This window comes from Schistocerca americana, unplaced genomic scaffold (assembly GCF_021461395.2).
Source record: "Schistocerca americana isolate TAMUIC-IGC-003095 unplaced genomic scaffold, iqSchAmer2.1 HiC_scaffold_13, whole genome shotgun sequence".
Taxonomy (NCBI): domain Eukaryota; kingdom Metazoa; phylum Arthropoda; class Insecta; order Orthoptera; family Acrididae; genus Schistocerca; species Schistocerca americana.
In genome coordinates, this window is record NW_025725371.1 from 15,114,476 (window position 1) to 15,136,666 (window position 22,191).

The window sequence follows — 22,191 nt, forward strand, 5'->3', positions numbered from 1 at the left end:
AGAAGACAGACTCATCTTACTGTCTATGCTTTGAACCTTTTCTGTGACACTAGTTATAGATTCCGATTCATCACTACAGGTTTACTGTATCCCTTGGACCTTCTTATTGACGACGAAACACAGAAATTGCATCGGAATTAAATAGAAAAAGCACAATGCCGACTTAAGTACAAGAAGACTGACTCTTCCTAGTGTCTATGTTTAGAACCATTCCTGTGACACTAGTTATAGATTCCGATGCTTCACTTCAGGTTTACTGTATCCCTCTGACATTCTTATTGACGATGAAACACAGAAATTGCATCGGAAACTAATAGAAAAGGCACAATGCCGATTTTAGTACAAGAAGACTGACTCTTCTTACAGTCCATGTTTTGAACCATTCCTGTAACAGTAGTTATAGATTCCGATGCTTAACTTAAGTTTTTCTGTATCCCTCTGACCTTCTTATGGACGATGAAACACAGTAATTGCATCGGAATTAGATACAAAAGGCACAATGCTGACTCATGTACAAGGAGACTGACTCTTCCTACTGTCTATGTTTTGAACCTTTCTGTGACATAGTTACAGATTCCGATGCTTCACTTCAGGTTTACTGTATTCCTCTGACCTTCTTATTAACGATGAAACACAGAAATTGCATCGGAATTAAATACAAAAGGAGCAATGCGGACGTACGTACAAGAAGACTGACTCTTCCTACTGTATATGTTTTGAACCATTCCTGTGACACTAGTTATGGATTCCGATGCTTCACTTCAGGTTTACTGTATCCCTTGGACCTTCTTATTGAGGACGAAACACAGAAATTGCATCGGAATTAAATGGAAAAGGCACAATGCCGACTTAAGTACAAGAAGACTGACTCTTCCTACTGTATATGTTTTGAACCATCCCTGTGACACTAGTTATAGATTCCGATGCTTCACTTCAGGTTTTCTGTATCCCTCTGACCTTCTTATTGACTATGAAACACAGAAATTGCATCGGAATTAAATACAAAAGGCACAATGCCGACTTAAGTACAAGTGGACTTACTCTTTTTAGTGTCTTTGCTTTGAACCATTCCTGTGACACTAGTTATAGATTCCGAAGCTTCACTTCAGGTTTACTGTATCCCTCTGACCTTCTTATTGATGGTGAAACACAGAAATTGCATCGGAATTAAATACAAAAGGCACAATGCCGACTTAAGTACAAGAAGACTGACTCTTCTTTCTGACTATGTTGTGAACATTTCCTGTGAGACCAGTTTTAGATTCCGATGCTTCACTATATGTTTATTGTATCCCTTGGACCTTCTTATTGACGATGAAACACAGAAATTGCATCGGAATTCAATACAAAAGCACAATGCCGACTTAAGTACCAGAAGAGTGACTCTTCTTGCTGTCTATGTTTTGAACCATTCCTGTGACACTAGTTATAGATTCCGATGCTTCACTTCAGGTTCACTGTATCCCTCTGACTTTCTTATTGGCGATGAAACACAGGAATTTAATCGGAATTAAATACAAGAGGCACAATGCCGACTTAAGTACAAGAAGACAGACTCTTCTTACTGTCTATGCTTTGAACCTTAACTGTGACACTAGTTATAGATTGCGATGCTTCACTTCAGGTTTCCAGTATCCCTTGGACCTTCTTATCGACGATGAATCACAGAAATTGCATTGGAATTAAATACAAAAGGCACAATGCCGACTTAAGTCCAAGAAGACAGACTCTTCTTACTGTCTATGGTTTGAACCTTTTCTGTGACACTAGTTATAGATTCCGATGCTTCACTACAGGTTTACTGTATCCCTTGGACCTTCTTATTGACGACGAAACATAGAAATTGCATCGGAACAAAATAGTAAAAGCACAATGCCGACTTAAGTACAGGAAGACTGATTCTTCCTAGTGTCTATGTTTTGAACCATTCCTGTGACACTAGTTATAGATTCCGATGCTTCACTTCAGGTTTACTGTATCCATCTGACATTCTTATTTACGATGAAACACAGAAATTGCATCAGAATTGAATAGAAAAGGCACAATGCCGACTTAAGTACAAGAAGACTGACTCTTCTTACAGTCTATGATTTGAACCATTCCTGTAACACTAGTTAAAGATTCCGATGCTTCACTTCAAATTTACTGTATCCCTCTGACCTTCTTATTGACGACGAAACACAGAAATGACATCGTAATTAAATAGAAAAGGCACAATGACGACTTAAGAATAAGAAGACTGACTCTTCTTACTGACTATGTTTTGAAAATTTCCTGTGAGACCAGTTTTAGATTCCGATGCTTCACTATATGTTTACTGTATCCCTTGGACCTTCTTATTGACGATGAAACACAGAAATTGCATCGGAATTAAATACAAAAGGCACAAGGCCGACTTAAGTACAAGAAGAATGACTCTTCTCACTGTCTATGTTTTGAACCATTCCTGTGTCACTAGTTATAGATTCCGGTGCTTCACGTCAGGTTTTCTGCGTCCCTTGGACCCTCTTATTGACGATGAAACACAGAAACTGCATCCGAAATAAATACAAAAGGCACAATTCCGTCTTAAATACATGAAGACTGACTCTTCTTACTGACTATGTTGTGAACATTTCCTGTGAGACCAGTTTTAGATTCCGATGCTTCACTACATGTTTACTGTATCCCTTGGACCTTCTTATTGACGATGAAACACAGAAATTGCATCGGAATTAGATACAAAAGGCACAATGCTGACTTCAGTTCAAGAAGACTGACTCTTCCTACTGTCTATGTTTTGAACCATTCCTGTGACACTAGATATAGATTCCGATGCATTACTTCAGCTTTACTGTATCCCTCTGACCCTCTTATTGACGACGAAACACAGAGATTGCATCGGAATTAAATAGAAAAGGCACAATGCTGACTTAAGTACAAGAAGACTGACTCTTCCTACTATCTATGTTTCGAACCATTCCTGTGACACTAGTTATAGACTCCGATGCTTCACTTCAGGTTTACTGTATCCCTCTGACAGTCTTATTGACGATGAAACACAGAAATAACATCGGAATTAAATACAAAAGGCACAATGCCGACTTAAGTACAAGAAGACTGACTCTTCTTACTGTCTATGTTTGAACCATTCCTTTGACACTAGTTATAGATTCCTATGCTTCACTTCAGGTTTACTGTACCCCTTGGACCTTCTTATTGACGACGAAACACAGAAATTGCATCGCAATTAAATAGAAAAGGCACAATGCCAACTTAAGTACAAGGAGTCTGACTCTTATTAATGACTATGTTTTGAACATTTCCTGGGAGACCCGTTTTAGATTCCGATGCTTCACTATATGTTTACTGTATCCCTTGGACCTTCTTATTAACGATGAAACACAGAAATTGCATCGGAATTAAATATAAAAGACACAATGCCGACTTAAGTACAAAAAGTCTGACTCTTCTAACTGTGTATATTTTGAACCATTCCTGTGACACTAGTTATAGATTCCGATGCTTCGCTTCAGGTTTACTGTAACCCCTGGACCTTCTTATTGACGACGAAACACAGAAATTGCATCTGAATTAAATAGATAAAGTACAATGCCGACTTAAGTACAAGAAGACTGACTCTTCTAACAGTCTATGTTTTGAACCATTGCTGTAACACTAGTTATAGATTCCGATGCTTCACTTCAGGTTTACTGTATCCCTCTGACCTTCTTTTTGACGACGAAACACAGAGATTGCTTCGGAATTAAATACAAAAGGCACAATGCCGACTTAAGTACAAGAAGACTGACTCTTCTTACTGTCTATGTTTTGAACTTTTCCTGTGACATTAGATATAGATTCCGATGCTTCACTTCAGTTTTACTGTATCACTTGCCCCTCTTATTGACGACGAAACACAGAAATTGCATCGGAATTAAATAGAAAAGGCACAATGCCGACTTAAGTACAAGAAGACTGACTCTTCCTACTGTCTATGTTTTGAACCATTCCTGTGACACTAGTTATAGATTCCGATGCTTCACTACAGGTTTACTGCATCCCTTGGACCTTCTTATTGACGACGAAACACAGAAATTGCATCGGAAATTAATAGGAAAGGCTCATTGCCGACTTAAGTACAAGAAGACTGACTCTTCCTATTGTCTATGTTTTGAACCATTCCTGTGACACTAGTTATAGATTCCGATGCTTCTCTTCAGGTTGACTGTATCCCTCTGACCTTCTTATTGACGATGAAACACAGAAATTGCATCGGAATTAAATAGAAAAGGCTCAATGCCGACTTAAGTACAAGCAGACTGACTCTTCTTACTGTCTATGTTTTGAACCATTCCTGTGACACTAGTTATAGATTGCGATGCTTCAGGTTTACTGTATCCCTTGGACATTCTTATTGACGACGAAACACAGAATTTGCATCGGAATTAAATAGAAAAGCCACAATGCCGACTTAAGTACAAGAAGACTGACTCTTCTTACTGTCTCTGCTATGAACCATTCCTGTGACACTAGTTATAGATTCCAATGCTTCACTTCAGGTTTACTGTATCCCTCAGACCTTCTTATTGATGATGAAACACAGAAATTGCATCGGAATTAAATACAAAAGGCACAATGCCGACTTAAGTACAAAAAGACTGACTCTTCTTTCTGACTATGTTGTGAACATTTCCTGTGAGACCAGTTTTAGATTCCGATGCTTCACTATATGTTTATTGTATCCCTTGGACCTTCTTATTGACGATGAAACACAGAAATTGCATCGGAATTAAATAGAAAAGGCTCAATGCCGACTTAAGTACAAGAAGACTGACTCTTCCTACTATCTATGTTTCGAACCATTCCTGTGACACTAGTTATAGACTCCGATGCTTCACTTCAGGTTTACTGTATCCCTCTGACAGTCTTATTGACGATGAAACACAGAAATTGCATCGGAATTAAATACAAAAGGCACAATGCCGACTTAAGTACAAGAAGACTGACTCTTCTTACTGTCTATGTTTGAACCATTCCTTTGACACTAGTTATAGATTCCTATGCTTCACTTCAGGGTTACTGTACCCCTTGGACCTTCTTATTGACGACGAAACACAGAAATTGCATCGCAATTAAATAAAAAATCCACAATGCCAACTTAAGTACAAGGAGTCTGACTCTTATTAATGACTATGTTTTGAACATTTCCTGGGAGACCCGTTTTAGATTCCGATGCTTCACTATATGTTTACTGTATCCCTTGGACCTTCTTATTAACGATGAAACACAGAAATTGCATCGGAATTAAATATAAAAGACACAATGCCGACATAAGTACAAAAAGACTGACTCTTCTAACTGTGTATATTTTGAACCATTCCTGTGACACTAGTTATAGATTCCGATGCTTCGCTTCAGGTTTACTGTAACCCCCGGACCTTCTTATTGACGACGAAACACAGAAATTGCATCGGAATTAAATAGAAAAGGCACAATGCCGACTTAAGTACAAGAAGACTGACTCTTCCTATTGTCTATGTTTTGAACCATTCCTGTAACACTAGTTATAGATTCCGATGCTTCTCTTCAGGTTGACTGTATCCCTCTGACCTTCTTATTGACGATGAAACACAGAAATTGCATCGGAATTAAATAGAAAAGGCTCAATGCCGACTTAAGTACAAGCAGACTGACTCTTCTTACTGTCTATGTTTTGAACCATTCCTGTGACACTAGTTATAGATTGCGATGCTTCAGGTTTACTGTATCCCTTGGACATTCTTATTGACGACGAAACACAGAATTTGCATCGGAATTAAATAGAAAAGCCACAATGCCGACTTAAGTACAAGAAGACTGACTCTTCTTACTGTCTATGCTATGAACCATTCCTGTGACACTAGTTATAGATTCCAATGCTTCACTTCAGGTTTACTGTATCCCTCAGACCTTCTTATTGATGATGAAACACAGAAATTGCATCGGAATTAAATACAAAAGGCACAATGCCGACTTAAGTACAAAAAGACTGACTCTTCTTTCTGACTATGTTGTGAACATTTCCTGTGAGACCAGTTTTAGATTCCGATGCTTCACTATATGTTTATTGTATCCCTTGGACCTTCTTATTGACGATGAAACACAGAAATTGCATCGGAATTAAATAAAAAAGGCACAATGCCGACTTAAGTACAAGAAAACTGACTCTTCCTACTGTCTATGGTTTGAACCATTCCTGTGACACTAGTTATAGATTCCGATGCATCACTTCAGGTTTACTGTATCCCTTGGACCTTCTTATTGACGACGAAACACAGAAATTGCATCGGAACAAAATAGAAAAAGCACAATGCCGACTTAAGTACAAGAAGACTGACTCTTCCTAGTGTCTATGTTTTGAACCATTCCTGTGACACTAGTTATAGATTCCGATGCTTCACTTCGGGTTTACTGTATCTCTCTGACGTTCGTATTGACGACGAAACCCAGAAATTGCATCGGAATTAAATAGAAAAGGCACAATTCCGACTTAAGTACAAGAAGACTGACTCTTCCTACTGTCTATGCTTTGAACCATTCCTGTGACACTAGTTATAGATTCCGATGCTTCACTTCAGGTTTACTGTATACTTCTGACCTTCTTATTGACGAAGAAACACAGAAATTGCATTGGAATTAAATACAAAAGGCACAATGCCGACTTAAGTCCAAGAAGACAGACTCTTCTTACTGTCTATGCTTTGAACCTTTTCTGTGACACTAGTTATAGATTCCGATGCTTCACTACAGGTTTACTGTATCCCTTGGACCTTCTTATTGACGACGAAACACAGAAATTGCATCGGAACAAAATAGAAAAAGCACAATGCCGACTTAAGTACAAGAAGATTCACTCTTCCTAGTGTCTATGTTTTGAACCATTCCTGTGACACTAGTTATAGATTCCGATGCTTCACTTCAGGTTTACTGTATCCATCTGACATTCTTATTGACGATGAAACACACAAATTGCATCGGAATTAAATAGAAAAGGCACAATGCCGACTTAAGTACAAGACGACTGACTCTTCTTACAGTCTATGCTTTGAACCATTCCTGTAACACTAGTTAAAGATTCCGATGCTTCACTTCAAATTTACTGTATCCCTCTGACCTTCTTATTGACGACGAAACACAGAAATTGCATCGGAATTAAATAGAAAAGGCACAATGCTGACTTAAGAAAAAGAAGACTGACTCTTGTTACTGACTATGTTTTGAAAATTTCCTGTGAGACCAGTTTTAGACTCCGTTGCTTCACTATATGTTTACTGTATCCCTTGGACCTTCTTATTGACGATGAAACACAGAAATGGCATCGGAATTAGATACAAAAGGCACAATGCTGACTTAAGTAAGAGAAGACTGACTCTTCCTACTGTCTATGTTTTGAACCATTCCTGTGACACTAGTTATAGATTCCGATGCATTACTTCAGCTTTACTGTATCCCTCGGACCCTCTTATTGACGAAGAAACACAGAGATTGCATCGGAATTAAGTAGAAAAGGCACAATGCTGACTTGAGTACAAGAAGACTGACTCTTCCTACTGTCTATGTTTTGAACCATTCCTGTGACACTAGTTATAGATTACGATGCTTCACTTCAGGTTTACTGTATCCCTTTGACCTTCTTATTGACGACGAAACACAGAAATTGCATCGCAATTAAATAGAAAAGGCACAATGCCAACTTAAGTACAAGAAGTCTGACTCTTATTAATGACTATGTTTTGAACATTTCCTGTCAGACCCGTTTTAGATTCCGATGCTTCACTATATGTTTACTGTATCCCTTGGAACTTCTTATTAACGATGAAACACAGAAATTGCATCGGAATTAAATATAAAAGACACATTGCCGACTTAAGTACAAAAAGACTGACTCTTCTAACTGTGTATATTTTGAACCATTCCTGTGACACTAGTTATAGATTCCGATGCTTCACTTCAGGTTCACTGTAACCCCTGGACCTTCTTATTGACGACGAAACACAGAAATTGCATCTGAATTAAATAGATGAAGTACAATGCCGACTTAAGTAAAAGAAGACTGACTCTTCTAACAGTCTATGTTTTGAACCATTGCTGTAACACTAGTTATAGATACCGATGCTTCACTTCAGGTTTACTGTATCCCTCTGACCTTCTTTTTGACGACGAAACACAGAGATTGCTTCGGAATTAAATATAAAAGGCACAATGCCGACTTAAGTACAAGAAGACTGACTCTTCTTACTGTCTATGTTTTGAACTTTTCCTGTGACATTAGATATAGATTCCGATGCTTCACTTCAGTTTTACTGTATCACTTGCCCCTCTTATTGACGACGAAACACAGAAATTGCATCGGAATTAAATAGAAAAGGCACAATGCCGACTTTAGTACAAGAAGACTGACTCTTCCTACTGTCTATGTTTTGAACCATTCCTGTGACACTAGTTATAGATTCCGATGCTTCACTTCAGTTTTACTGTATCCCTCTGACATTCTTATTGACGATGAAACACAGAAATTGTTCGGAATTAAAAACAAAAGGCACAATGCCGACTTAAGTACAAGAATACTGACTCTTCTTACTGTCTATGTTTGAACCATTCCTTTTACACTAGTTATAGATTCCTATGCTTCACTTCAGGTTTACTGTATCCCTTGGACCATCGTATTCACGACGAAACACAGAAATTGCATCGGAATTAAATAGAAAAGGCACAATGCCGACTTAAGTACAAGAAGACTGACTCTTCTTACTGTCTCTGCTATGAACCATTCCTGTGACACTAGTTATAGATTCCGATGCTTCACTTCAGGTTTACTGTATCCCTCTGACCTTCTTATTGATGATGAAACACAGAAATAGCATCGGAATTAAATACAAAAGGCACAATGCCGACTTAAGTACAAAAAGACTGACTCTTCTTTCTGACTATGTTGTGAACATATCCTGTGAGACCAGTTTAAGTTTCCGATGCTTCACTATATGTTTATTGTATCCCTTGGACCTTCTTATTGACGATGAAACACAGAAATTGCATCGGAATTAAATACAAAAGGCACAATGCCGACTAAAGTACAAGAAAACTGACTCTTCCTACTGTCTATGTTTTGAACCATTCCTGTGACACTAGTTATAGATTCCGATGCATCACCTCAGGTTTACTGTATCCCTTGGACCTTCTTATTGACGATGAAACACAGAAATTGCATCGGAATTATATACAAAAGACACAATGCCGACTGAAGTACAAGAAGACTGTCTCTTCTTGCTCTGTATGTTTTGAACCATTCCTGTGACACTAGTTATAGATTCCGATGCTTCACTTCGGGTTTACTGTATCTCTCTGACCTTCTTATTGACGACGAAACCCAGAAATTGCATCGGAATTAAATAGAAACGGCACAATTCCGACTTAAGTACAAGAAGACTGACTCTTCCTACTGTCTCTGCTTTGAAGCATTCCTGTGACACTAGTTATAGATTCCGATGCTTCACTTCAGGTTTACTGTATACTTATGACCTTCTTATTGACGAAGAAACACAGAAATTGCATTGGAATTAAATACAAAAGGCACAATGCCGACTTAAGTCCAAGAAGACAGACTCTTCTTACTGACTATGCTTTGAACCTTTTCTGTGACACTAGTTATAGATTCCGATGCTTCACTACAGGTTTACTGTATCCCTTGGACCTTCTTATTGACGACCAAACACAGAAATTGCATCGGAACAAAATAGAAAAAGCACAATGCCGACTTAAGTACAAGAAGACTGACTCTTCCTAGTGTCTATGTTTTGAACCATTCCTGTGACACTAGTTATAGATTCCGATGCTTCACTTCAGGTTTACTGTATCCATCTGACATTCTTATTGACGATGAAACACACAAATTGCATCGGAATTAAATAGAAAAGGCACAATGCCGACTTAAGTACAAGAAGACTGACTCTTCTTACAGTCTATGCTTTGAACCATTCCTGTAACACTAGTTAAAGATTCCGATGCTTCACTTCAAATTTACTGTATCCCTCTGACCTTCTTACTGACGACGAAACACAGAAATTGCATCGGAATTAAATAGAAAAGGCACAATGCCGACTTAAGAATAAGAAGACTGACTCTTCTTACTGACTATGTTTTGAAAATTTCCTGTGAGACCAGTTTTAGATTCCGATGCTTCACTATATGTTTACTGTATCCCTTGGACCTTCTTATTGACGATGAAACACAGAAATTGCATCGGAATTAAATACAAAAGGCACAAGGCCGACTTAAGTACAAGAAGAATGACTCTTCTTACTGTCTATGTTTTGAACCATTCCTGTGACACTAGTTATAGATTCCGGTGCTTCACTTCAGGTTTTCTGCGTCCCTTGGACCTTCTTATTGACGATGAAACAAAGAAATTGCATCCGAATTAAATTCAAAAGGCACAATGCTGACTTAAGTACAAGAAGACTGACTCTTCCTATTTGTCTAAGTTTTGAACCATTCCTGTGCCACTAGTTATAGACTCCGATGCTTCACTTCAGGTTTACTGTATCCCTCTGACATTCTTATTGACGATGAAACACAGAAATTGCATCGGAATTAAAAACAAAGGGCACAATGCCGACTTAAGTACAAGAAGACTGACTTTTCTATTTGTCTATGTTTGAACCATTCCTTTGACACTAGTTATAGATTCCTATGCTTCACTTCAGGTTTACTGTATTCCTTGGACCATCTTATTGACGACGAAACACAGAAATTGCATCGGAATTAAATAGAAAAGGCACAATGCCGACTTAAGTACAAGAAGACTGACTCTTCTTACTGACTTTGTTTTCAACCTTTCCTGTGAAACTAGGTATAGAATCCTATGCTTCACTTCAGGTTTACTGTATCCCTTGGACCTTCTTATTGACGACGAAACACAGAAATTGCATCGGAATTAAATAGAAAATCACAAAGCCGACTTAAGTACAAGAAGACTGACTCTTCTTACTGACTGTGTTTTGAACCTTTCCTGTGAAACTAGTTATAGAATCCTATGCTTCACTTCAGGTTTACTGTATCCCTTGGACCTTCTTATTGACGACGAAATACAGAATTTGCATCGCAATTAAATAGAAAGGGCAGAATGCCAACTTAAGTACAAGAAGTCTGACTCTTATTAATGACTATGTTTTGAACATTTCCTGGGAGACCCGTTTTAGATTCCGATGCTTCACTATATGTTTACTGTATCCCTTGGACCTTCTTATTAACGATGAAACACAGAAATTGCATCGGAATTAAATATAAAAGACACAATGCCGACTTATGTACAAAAAGACTGACTCTTCTAACTGTGTATATTTTGAACCATTCCTGTGACACTAGTTATAGATTCCGATGCTTCGCTTTAGGTTTACTGTAACCCCTGGACCTTCTTATTGACGACAAAACACAGAAATTGCATCTGAATTAAATAGATAAAGTACAATGCCGACTTAAGTACAAGAAGACTGACTCTTCTAACAGTCTATGTTTTGAACCATTGCTGTAACACTAGTTATAGATTCCGATGCTTCACTTCAGGTTTACTGTATCCCTCTGACCTTCTTTTTGACGACGAAACACAGAGATTGCTTCGGAATTAAATACAAAAGGCACAATGCCGACTTAAGTACAAGAAGACTGACTCTTCCTACTGTCTATGTTTTGAACCATTCCTGTGACACTAGTTATAGATTCCGATGCTTCACTTCAGTTTTACTGTATCCCTCTGGCATTCTTATTGACGATGAAACACAGAACTTGTTCGGAATTAAAAACAAAAGGCACAATGCCGACTTAAGTACAAGAATACTGACTCTTCTTACTGTCTATGTTTGAACCATTCCTTTTACACTAGTTATAGATTCCTATGCTTCACTTCAGGTTTACTGTATCCCTTGGACCATCGTATTCACGACGAAACACAGAAATTGCATCGGAATTAAATAGAAAAGGCACAATGCCGACTTAAGTACAAGAAGACTGACTCTTCTTACTGTCTCTGCTATGAACCATTCCTGTGACACTAGTTATAGATTCCGATGCTTCACTTCAGGTTTACTGTATCCCTCTGACCTTCTTATTGATGATGAAACACAGAAATAGCATCGGAATTAAATACAAAAGGCACAATGCCGACTTAAGTACAAAAAGACTGACTCTTCTTTCTGACTATGTTGTGATCATATCCTGTGAGACCAGTTTTAGATTCCGATGCTTCACTATATGTTTATTGTATCCCTTGGACCTTCTTATTGACGATGAAACACAGAAATTGCATCGGAATTAAATACAAAAGGCACAATGCCGATTAAAGTACAAGAAAACTGACTCTTCCTACTGTCTATGTTTTGAACCATTCCTGTGACACTAGTTATAGATTCCGATGCATCACTTCAGGTTTACTGTATCCCTTGGACCTTCTTATTGACGATGAAACACAGAAATTGCATCGGAAGTATATACAAAAGACACAATGCCGACTTAAGTACAAGAAGACTGTCTCTTCTTGCTGTGTATGTTTTGAACCATTCCTGTGACACTAGTTATAGATTCCGATGCTTCACTTCGGGTTTACTGTATCTCTCTGACCTTCTTATTGACGACGAAACCCAGAAATTGCATCGGAATTAAATAGAAACGGCACAATTCCGACTTAAGTACAAGAAGACTGACTCTTCCTACTGTCTCTGCTTTGAAGCATTCCTGTGACACTAGTTATAGATTCCGATGCTTCACTTCAGGTTTACTGTATACTTATGACCTTCTTATTGACGAAGAAACACAGAAATTGCATTGGAATTAAATACAAAAGGCACAATGCCGACTTAAGTCCAAGAAGACAGACTCTTCTTACTGACTATGCTTTGAACCTTTTCTGTGACACTAGTTATAGATTCCGATGCTTCACTACAGGTTTACTGTATCCCTTGGACCTTCTTATTGACGACCAAACACAGAAATTGGATCGGAACAAAATAGAAAAAGCACAATGCCGACTTAAGTACAAGAAGACTGACTCTTCCTAGTGTCTATGTTTTGAACCATTCCTGTGACACTAGTTATAGATTCCGATGCTTCACTTCAGGTTTACTGTATCCATCTGACATTCTTATTGACGATGAAACACACAAATTGCATCGGAATTAAATAGAAAAGGCACAATGCCGACTTAAGTACAAGAAGACTGACTCTTCTTACAGTCTATGCTTTGAACCATTCCTGTAACACTAGTTAAAGATTCCGATGCTTCACTTCAAATTTACTGTATCCCTCTGACCTTCTTACTGACGACGAAACACAGAAATTGCATCGGAATTAAATAGAAAAGGCACAATGCCGACTTAAGAATAAGAAGACTGACTCTTCTTACTGTCTATGTTTTGAACCATTCCTGTGACACTAGTTATAGATTCCGGTGCTTCACTTCAGGTTTTCTGCGTCCCTTGGACCTTCTTATTGACGATGAAACAAAGAAATTGCATCCGAATTAAATTCAAAAGGCACAATTCCGTCTTAAATACAAGAAGACTGACTCTTCTTACTTACTAAGTTGTAAACATTTCCTGTGAGACCAGTTTTAGATTCCGATGCTTCACTATATGTTTACTGTATCCCTTGGACCTTCTTATTGACGATGAAACACAGAAATTGCATCGGAATTAGATACAAAAGGCACAATGCTGACTTAAGTACAAGAAGACTGACTCTTCCTACTGTCTATGTTTTGAACCATTCCTGTGACACTAGTTATAGACTCCGATGCTTCACTTCAGGTTTACTGTATCCTTGGACCTTCTTATTGACGACGAAACACAGAAATTGCATCGGAATTAAATAGAAAAGGCAGAAAGCCGACTTAAGTACAAGAAGACTGACTCTTCTTACTGACTGTGTTTTGAACCTTTCTTGTGAAACTAGTTATAGAATCCTATGCTTCACTTCAGGTTTACTGTATCCCTTGGACCTTCTTATTGACGACGAAACACAGAAATTGCATCGCAATTAAATAGAAAAGGCAGAATGCCAACTTAAGTACAAGAAGTCTGACTCTTATTAATGACTATGTTTTGAACATTTCCTGGGAGACCCGTTTTAGATTCCGATGCTTCACTATATGTTTACTGTATCCCTTGGACCTTCTTATTAACGATGAATCACAGAAATTGCATCGGAATTAAATATAAAAGACACAATGCCGACTTATGTACAAAAAGACTGACTCTTCTAACTGTGTATATTTTGAACCATTCCTGTGACACCTGTTATAGATTCCGATGCTTCGCTTCAGGTTTACTGTAACCCCTGGACCTTCTTATTGACGACGAAACACAGACATTGCATCTGAATTAAATAGATAAAGTACAATGCCGACTTAAGTACAAGAAGACTGACTCTTCTAACAGTCTATGTTTTGAACCATTGCTGTAACACTAGTTATAGATTCCGATGCTTCATTTCAGGTTTACTGTATCCCTCTGACCTTCTTTTTGACGACGAAACACAGAGATTGCTTCGGAATTAAATACAAAAGGCACAATGCCGACTTAAGTACAAGAAGACTGACTCTTATTACTGTCTATGTTTTGAACTTTTCCTGTGACATTAGATACAGATTCCGATGCTTCACTTCAGTTTTACTGTATCACTTGCCCCTCTTATTGACGACGAAACACAGAAATTGCATCGGAATTAAATAGAAAAGGCACAATGCCGACTTAAGTACAAGAAGACTGACTCTTCCTATTGTCTATGTTTTGAACCATTCCTGTGACACTAGTTATAGATTCCGATGCTTCACTTCAGGTTGACTGTATCCCTCTGACATTCTTATTGACGATAAAACACAGAAATTGCATCGGAATGAAAACAAATGGCACAATGCCGACTTAAGTACAAGAAGACTGACTTTTCTCACTGTCTGCGTTTGAACCATTCCTTTGACACTAGTTATAGATTCCTATGCTTCACTTCAGGTTTACTGTATCCCTTGGACCATCTTATTGACGACGAAACACAGAAATTGCATCGGAATTAAATAGAAAAGGCACAGTGCCGACTTAAGTACAAGAAGACTGACTCTTCTTACTGACTGTGTTTTGAACCTTTCCTGTGAAACTAGTTATAGAATCCTATGCTTCACTTCAGGTTTACTGTATCCCTTAGACCTTCTTATTGACGACGAAACACAGAAATTGCTTCGCAATTAAATAGAAAAGGCACAATGCCAACTTAAGTACAAGAAGTCTGACTCTTATTAATGACTATGTTTTGAACATTTCCTGTCAGACCCGTTTTAGATTCCGATGCTTCACTATATGTTTACTGTATCCCTTGGACCTTCTTATTAACGATGAAACACAGAAATTGCATCGGAATTAAATATAAAAGACACAATGCCGACTTAAGTACAAAAAGACTGACTCTTCTAACTGTGTATATTTTGAACCATTCCTGTGACACTAGTTATAGATTCCGATGCTTCACTTCAGGTTTACTGTAACCCCTGGACCTTCTTAATGACGACGAAACACAGAAATTGCATCTGAATTAAATAGATAAAGTACAATGCCGACTTAAGTACAAGAAGACTGACTCTTCTAACAGTCTATGTTTTGAACCATTGCTGTAACACTAGTTATAGATTCCGATGCTTCACTTCAGGTTTACTGTATCCCTCTGACCTTCTGTTTGACGACGAAACACAGAGATTGCTTCGGAATTAAATACAAAAGGCACAATGCCGACTTAAGTACAAGAAGACTGACTCTTCTTACTGTCTATGTTTTGAACTTTTCCTGTGACATTAGATATAGATTCCGATGCTTCACTTCAGTTTTACTGTATCACTTGCCCCTCTTATTGACGACGAAACACAGAAATTGCATCGGAATTAAATAGAAAAGGCACAATGCCGACTTAAGTACAAGAAGACTGACTCTTCCTACTGTCTATGTTTTGAACCATTCCTGTGACACTAGTTATAGATTCCGATGCTTCACTTCAGTTTTACTGTATCCCTCTGACATTCTTATTGACGATGAAACACAGAAATTGTTCGGAATTAAAAACAAAAGGCACAATGATGACTTAAGTACAAGAATACTGACTCTTCTTACTATCTATGTTTGAACCATTCCTTTTACACTAGTTATAGATTCCTATGCTTCACTTCAGGTTTACTGTATCCCTTGGACCATCGTATTCACGACGAAACACAGAAATTGCATCAGAATTAAGTAGAAAAGGCACAATGCCGACTTAAGTACAAGAAGACTGACTCTTCTTACTGTCTCTGCTATGAACCATTCCTGTGACACTAGTTATAGATTCCGATGCTTCACTTCAGGTTTACTGTATCCCTCTGACCTTCTTATTGATGACGAAACACAGAAATAGCATCGGAATTAAATACAAAAGGCACAATGCCGACTTAAGTACAAAAAGACTGACTCTTCTTTCTGACTATGTTGTGAACATATCCTGTGAGACCAGTTTTAGATTCCGATGCTTCACTATATGTTTATTGTATCCCTTGGACCTTCTTATTGACGATGAAACACAGAAATTGCATCGGAATTAAATACAAAGGGCACAATGCCGACTAAAGTACAAGAAAACTGACTCTTCCTACTGTCTATGTTTTGAACCATTCCTGTAACACTAGTTATAGATTCCGATGCATCACTTCAGGTTTACTGTATCCCTTGGACCTTCTTATTGACGATGAAACACAGAAATTGCATCTGAATTATATACAAAAGACACAATGCCGACTGAAGTACAAGAAGACTGTCTCTTCTTGCTGTGTATGTTTTGAACCATTCCTGTGACACTAGTTATAGATTCCGATGCTTCACTTCGGGTTTACTGTATCTCTCTGACCTTCTTATTGGCGACGAAACCCAGAAATTGCATCGGAATTAAATAGAAAAGGCACAATTCCGACTTAAGTAAAAGAAGACTGACTCTTCCTACTGTCTATGCTTTGAACCATTCCTGTGACACTAGTTATAGATTCCGATGCTTTACTTCAGGTTTACTGTATACTTATGACCTTCTTAATGACGAAGAATCACAGAAATTGCATTGGAATTAAATACAAAAGGCACAATGCCGACTTAAGTCCAAGAAGACAGACTCTTCTTACTGACTATGCTTTGAACCTTTTCTGTGACACTAGTTATAGATTCCGATGCTTCACTACAGGTTTACTGTATCCCTTGGACCTTCTTATTGACGACCAAACACAGAAATTGCATCGGAACAAAATAGAAAAAGCACAATGCCGACTTAAGTACAAGAAGACTGACTCTTCCTAGTGTCTATGTTTTGAACCATTCCTGTGACACTAGTTATAGATTCCGATGCTTCACTTCAGGTTTACCGTATCCATCTGACATTCTTATTGACGATGAAACACACAAATTGCATCGGAATTAAATAGAAAAGGCACAATGCCGACTTAAGTACAAGAAGACTGACTCTTCTTACAGTCTATGCTTTGAACCATTCCTGTAACACTAGTTAAAGATTCCGATGCTTCACTTCAAATTTACTGTATCCCTCTGACCTTCTTATTGACGACGAAACACAGAAATTGCATCGGAATTAAATAGAAAAGGCACAATGCCGACTTAAGAATAAGAAGACTGACTCTTCTTACTGACTATGTTTTGAAAATTTCCTGTGAGACCAGTTTTAGATTCCGATGCTTCACTATATGTTTACTGTATCCCTTGGACCTTCTTATTGACGATGAAACACAGAAATTGCATCGGAATTAAATACAAAAGGCACAAGGCCGACTTAAGTACAAGAAGAATGACTCTTCTTACTGTCTATGTTTTGAACCATTCCTGTGACACTAGTTATAGATTCCGGTGCTTCACTTCAGGTTTTCTGCGTCCCTTGGACCTTCTTATTGACGATGAAACAAAGAAATTGCATCCGAATTAAATTCAAAACGCACAATTCAGTCTTAAATACAAGAAGACTGACTCTTCTTACTTACTATGTTGTGAACATTTCCTGTGAGACCAGTTTTAGATTCCGATGCTTCACTATATGTTTACTATATCCCTTGGACCTTCTTATTGACGATGAATTACAGAAATTGCATCGGAATTAGATACAAAAGGCACAATGCTGACTTAAGTACAAGAAGACTGACTCTTCCTACTGTCTATGTTTTGAACCATTCCTGTGACACTAGTTATAGACTCCGATGCTTCACTTCAGGTTTACTGTATCCCTCTGACATTCTTATTGACGATGAAACACAGAAATTGCATCGGAATTAAAAACAAAAGGCACAATGCCGACTTAAGTACAAGAAGACTGACTTTTCTATTTGTCTATGTTTGAACCATTCCTTTGACACTAGTTATAGATTCCTATGCTTCACTTCAGGTTTACTGTATCCCTTGGACCATCTTATTGACGACGAAACACACAAATTGCATCGGAATTAAATAGAAAAGGCACAATGCCGACTTAAGTACAAGAAGACTGACTCTTCTTACTGACTTTGTTTTCAACCTTTCCTGTGAAACTAGGTATAGAATCCTATGCTTCACTTCAGGTTTACTGTATCCCTTGGACCTTCTTATTGACGACGAAACACAGAAATTGCATCGCAATTAAATAGAAAAGGCACAATGCCAACTTAAGTACAAGAAGTCTGACTCTTATTAATGACTATGTTTTGAACATTTCCTGTGAGACCCGTTTTAGATACCGATGCTTCACTATATGTTTACTGTATCCTTTGGACCTTCTTATTAACGATGAAACACAGAAATTGCATCGGAATTAAATATAAAAGACACAATGCCGACTTAAGTACAAAAAGACTGACTCTTCTAACTGTGTATATTTTGAACCATTCCTGTGACACTAGTTATAGATTCCGAAGCTTCACTTCAGGTTTACTGTAACCCCTGGACCTTCTTATTGACGACGAAACACAGAAATTGCATCTGAATTAAATAGATAAAGTACAATGCCGACTTAAGTACAAGAAGACTGACTCTTCTAACATTCTATGTTTTGAACCATTGCTGTAACACTAGTTATAGATTCCGATGCTTCACTTCAGGTTTACTGTATCCCTCTGACCTTCTTTTTGACGACGAAACACAGAGATTGCATCGGAATTAAATACAAAAGGTACAATGCCGACTTAAGTACAAGAAGACTGACTCTTCTTACTGTCTATGTTTTGAACTTATCCTGTGACATTAGATATAGATTCCGATGCTTCACTTCAGTTTTACTGTATCACGTGCCCCTCTTATTGACGACGAAACACAGAAATTGCATCGGAATTAAATAGAAAAGGCACAATGCCGACTAAAGTACAAGAAGACTGACTCTTCCTACTGTCTATGTTTTGAACCATTCCTGTGACACTAGTTATAGATTCCGATGCTTCACTTCAGTTTCACTGTATCCCTCTGACATTCTTATTGACGATGAAACACAGAAATTGTTCGGAATTAAAAACAAAAGGCACAATGCCGACTTAAGTACAAGAAGACTGACTCTTCCTACTGTCTATGATTTGAACCATTCCTGTGACACTAGTTATAGATTCCGATGCTTCACTTCAGTTTTACTGTATCCCTCTGACCTTCTTATTGACGATGTAACACAGAAATAGCATCGGAGTTAAATATAAAAGACATAATGCCGACTTAAGTACAGAAGGACTGACTCTTTTTACTGTCTATATTTTGAACCATTCCTGTGACACTAGTTATAGATCCCCATGCTTCACTTAAGGTTTACTGTATCCCCTGGACCTTCTTATTGACGACGGAACACAAAAATTGCATCGGAATTAAATAGAAAAGGCACAATGCCGACTTAAGTACAGGCAGACTGACTCTTCTTTCTGCCTATGTTTTGAACATTTCCTGTTAGACCAGTTTTAGATTCCGATGCTTCACTATATGTTTACTGTATCCCTTGGCCCTTCGTATTGACAACGAAACACAGAAATTGCATCGAAATTAAATAGAAAAAGCACAATGGCGACTTAAGTTCAAGAAGACTAACTCTTCCAAATCTCTACGTTTTGAACCATTCCTTTGACACTAGTTATAGATTCCGATGCTTCACTTCAGGTTTACTTTATCCCTCTGACATTCTTGTTGACGATGAAACACAAAAATTGCATCAGAATTAAATACAAAAGGCACAATGCCGACTTAAGTACAAGAAGACTGACTCTTCCTACTGTTTATGTTTTGAACCATTCCTGTGACACTAGTTATAGATTCCGATGCTTCACTTCAGGTTTACTGTATCCCTCTGACCTTCTTATTGACGATGAAGCACAGATATTGCATCGGAATTAAATAGAAAAGGCACAATGCCGACGTAAGTACAAGAAGACTGACTCTTCTTACAGTCTATGTTTTGAACCATTCCTGTGACACTAGTTACAGATTCCGGTGCTTCACTTCAGGTTTACTGTATCCCTTGGACCTTTTTATTGACGATGAAACACAGAAATTGCATTGGAATTAAATACAAAAGGCACAATGCCGAATCAGTACATGAAGACTGACTCTTCTTGCTGTGTATGTTTTTAACCATTCCTGTGACACTAGTTATAGATTCCGATGCTTCACTTTAGGTTTACTGTATCCCTGTGACATTCTTATTGATGACAAAATACAGAAATTGCATCGGAATTAAATAGAAAAGGCACAATGCCGACTTAAGTACAAGAAAACGGACTCTTCTTACTGTCTATGTTTTGAACCATTCCTGTGACACTAGTTATAGATTCCGATGCTTCACTTCAGGATTACTGTATCCCTCTGACCTTCTTATTGACGATGAAACACAGAAATTGCATCGGAATTAAATACAAAAGGCACAATGCCGACTTAAGTACAAGAAGACTGACTCTTCTTACTGTCTATGTTTGAACCATTCCTCTGACACTAGTTATAGATTCCTATGCTTCACTTCAGGTTTACTGTATCCCTTGGACCATCTTATTGACGACGAAACACAGAAATTGCATCGGAATTAAATAGAAAAGGCACAATGCCGACTTAAGTACAAGAAGACTGATTCTTCTTACTGACTGTGTTTTGAACCTTTCCTGTGACACTAGTTATAGAATCCTATGCTTCACTTCGGGTTTACTGTATCCCTTGGACCTTCTTATTGACGACGAAACACAGATATTGCATCGCAATTAAATAGAAAAGGCACAATGCCAACTTAAGTACAAGAAGTCTGACTCTTCTTAATGACTATGTTTTGAACATTTCCTGTGAGACCAGTTTTAGATTCCGATACTTCACCATATGTTTACTGTATCCCTTGGACCTTCTTATTAACGATGAAACACAGAAATTGCATCGGAATTAAATATAAAAGGCACAATGCCGACATTAGTACAAAAAGACTGACTCTTCTAACTGTGAATACTTTGAACCATTCCTGTGACACTAGTTATAGATTCCGATTTTTCACTTCAGGTTTACTGTAATCCCTGGACCTTCTTATTGGCGACGAAACACAGAAATTGCATCGGAATTAAATAGAAAAGGCACAATGCCGACTTAAGTACAAGAAGACTGACTATTCCTACTGTCTACGTTTTGAACCATTCCTGTGACACTAGTTATAGATTCCGATGCTTCACTTCAGTTTTACTGTATCCGTCTGACATTCTTATTGACGATTAAACACAGAATTTGCATCGGAATTAAAAACAAAAGGCACAATGCTGACTTAAGTACAAGAAGACTGACTCTTCTTACTGTCTATGTTTGAACCATTCCTTTTACACAAGTTATAGATTCCTATGCTTCACTTCAGGTTTACTGTATGCCTTGGACCATCTTATTCAAGACGAAACACAGAAGTTGCATCGGAATTAAATAGAAAAGGCACAATGCCGACTTAAGTACAAGAAGACGGACTCTTCTTACTGATTGTGTTTTGAACCATTCATGTGACACTAGTTATAGATTCCGATGCTTCACTTTAGGTTTACAGTATCCCTCTGCCTTCGTATTGACGATGTAATACAGAAATTACATCGGAATTAAATACAAAAGGCACAATGGCGACTTAAGTACAAGAAGACTGACTCTTCTTACTGTCTATGGTTTGAAAATT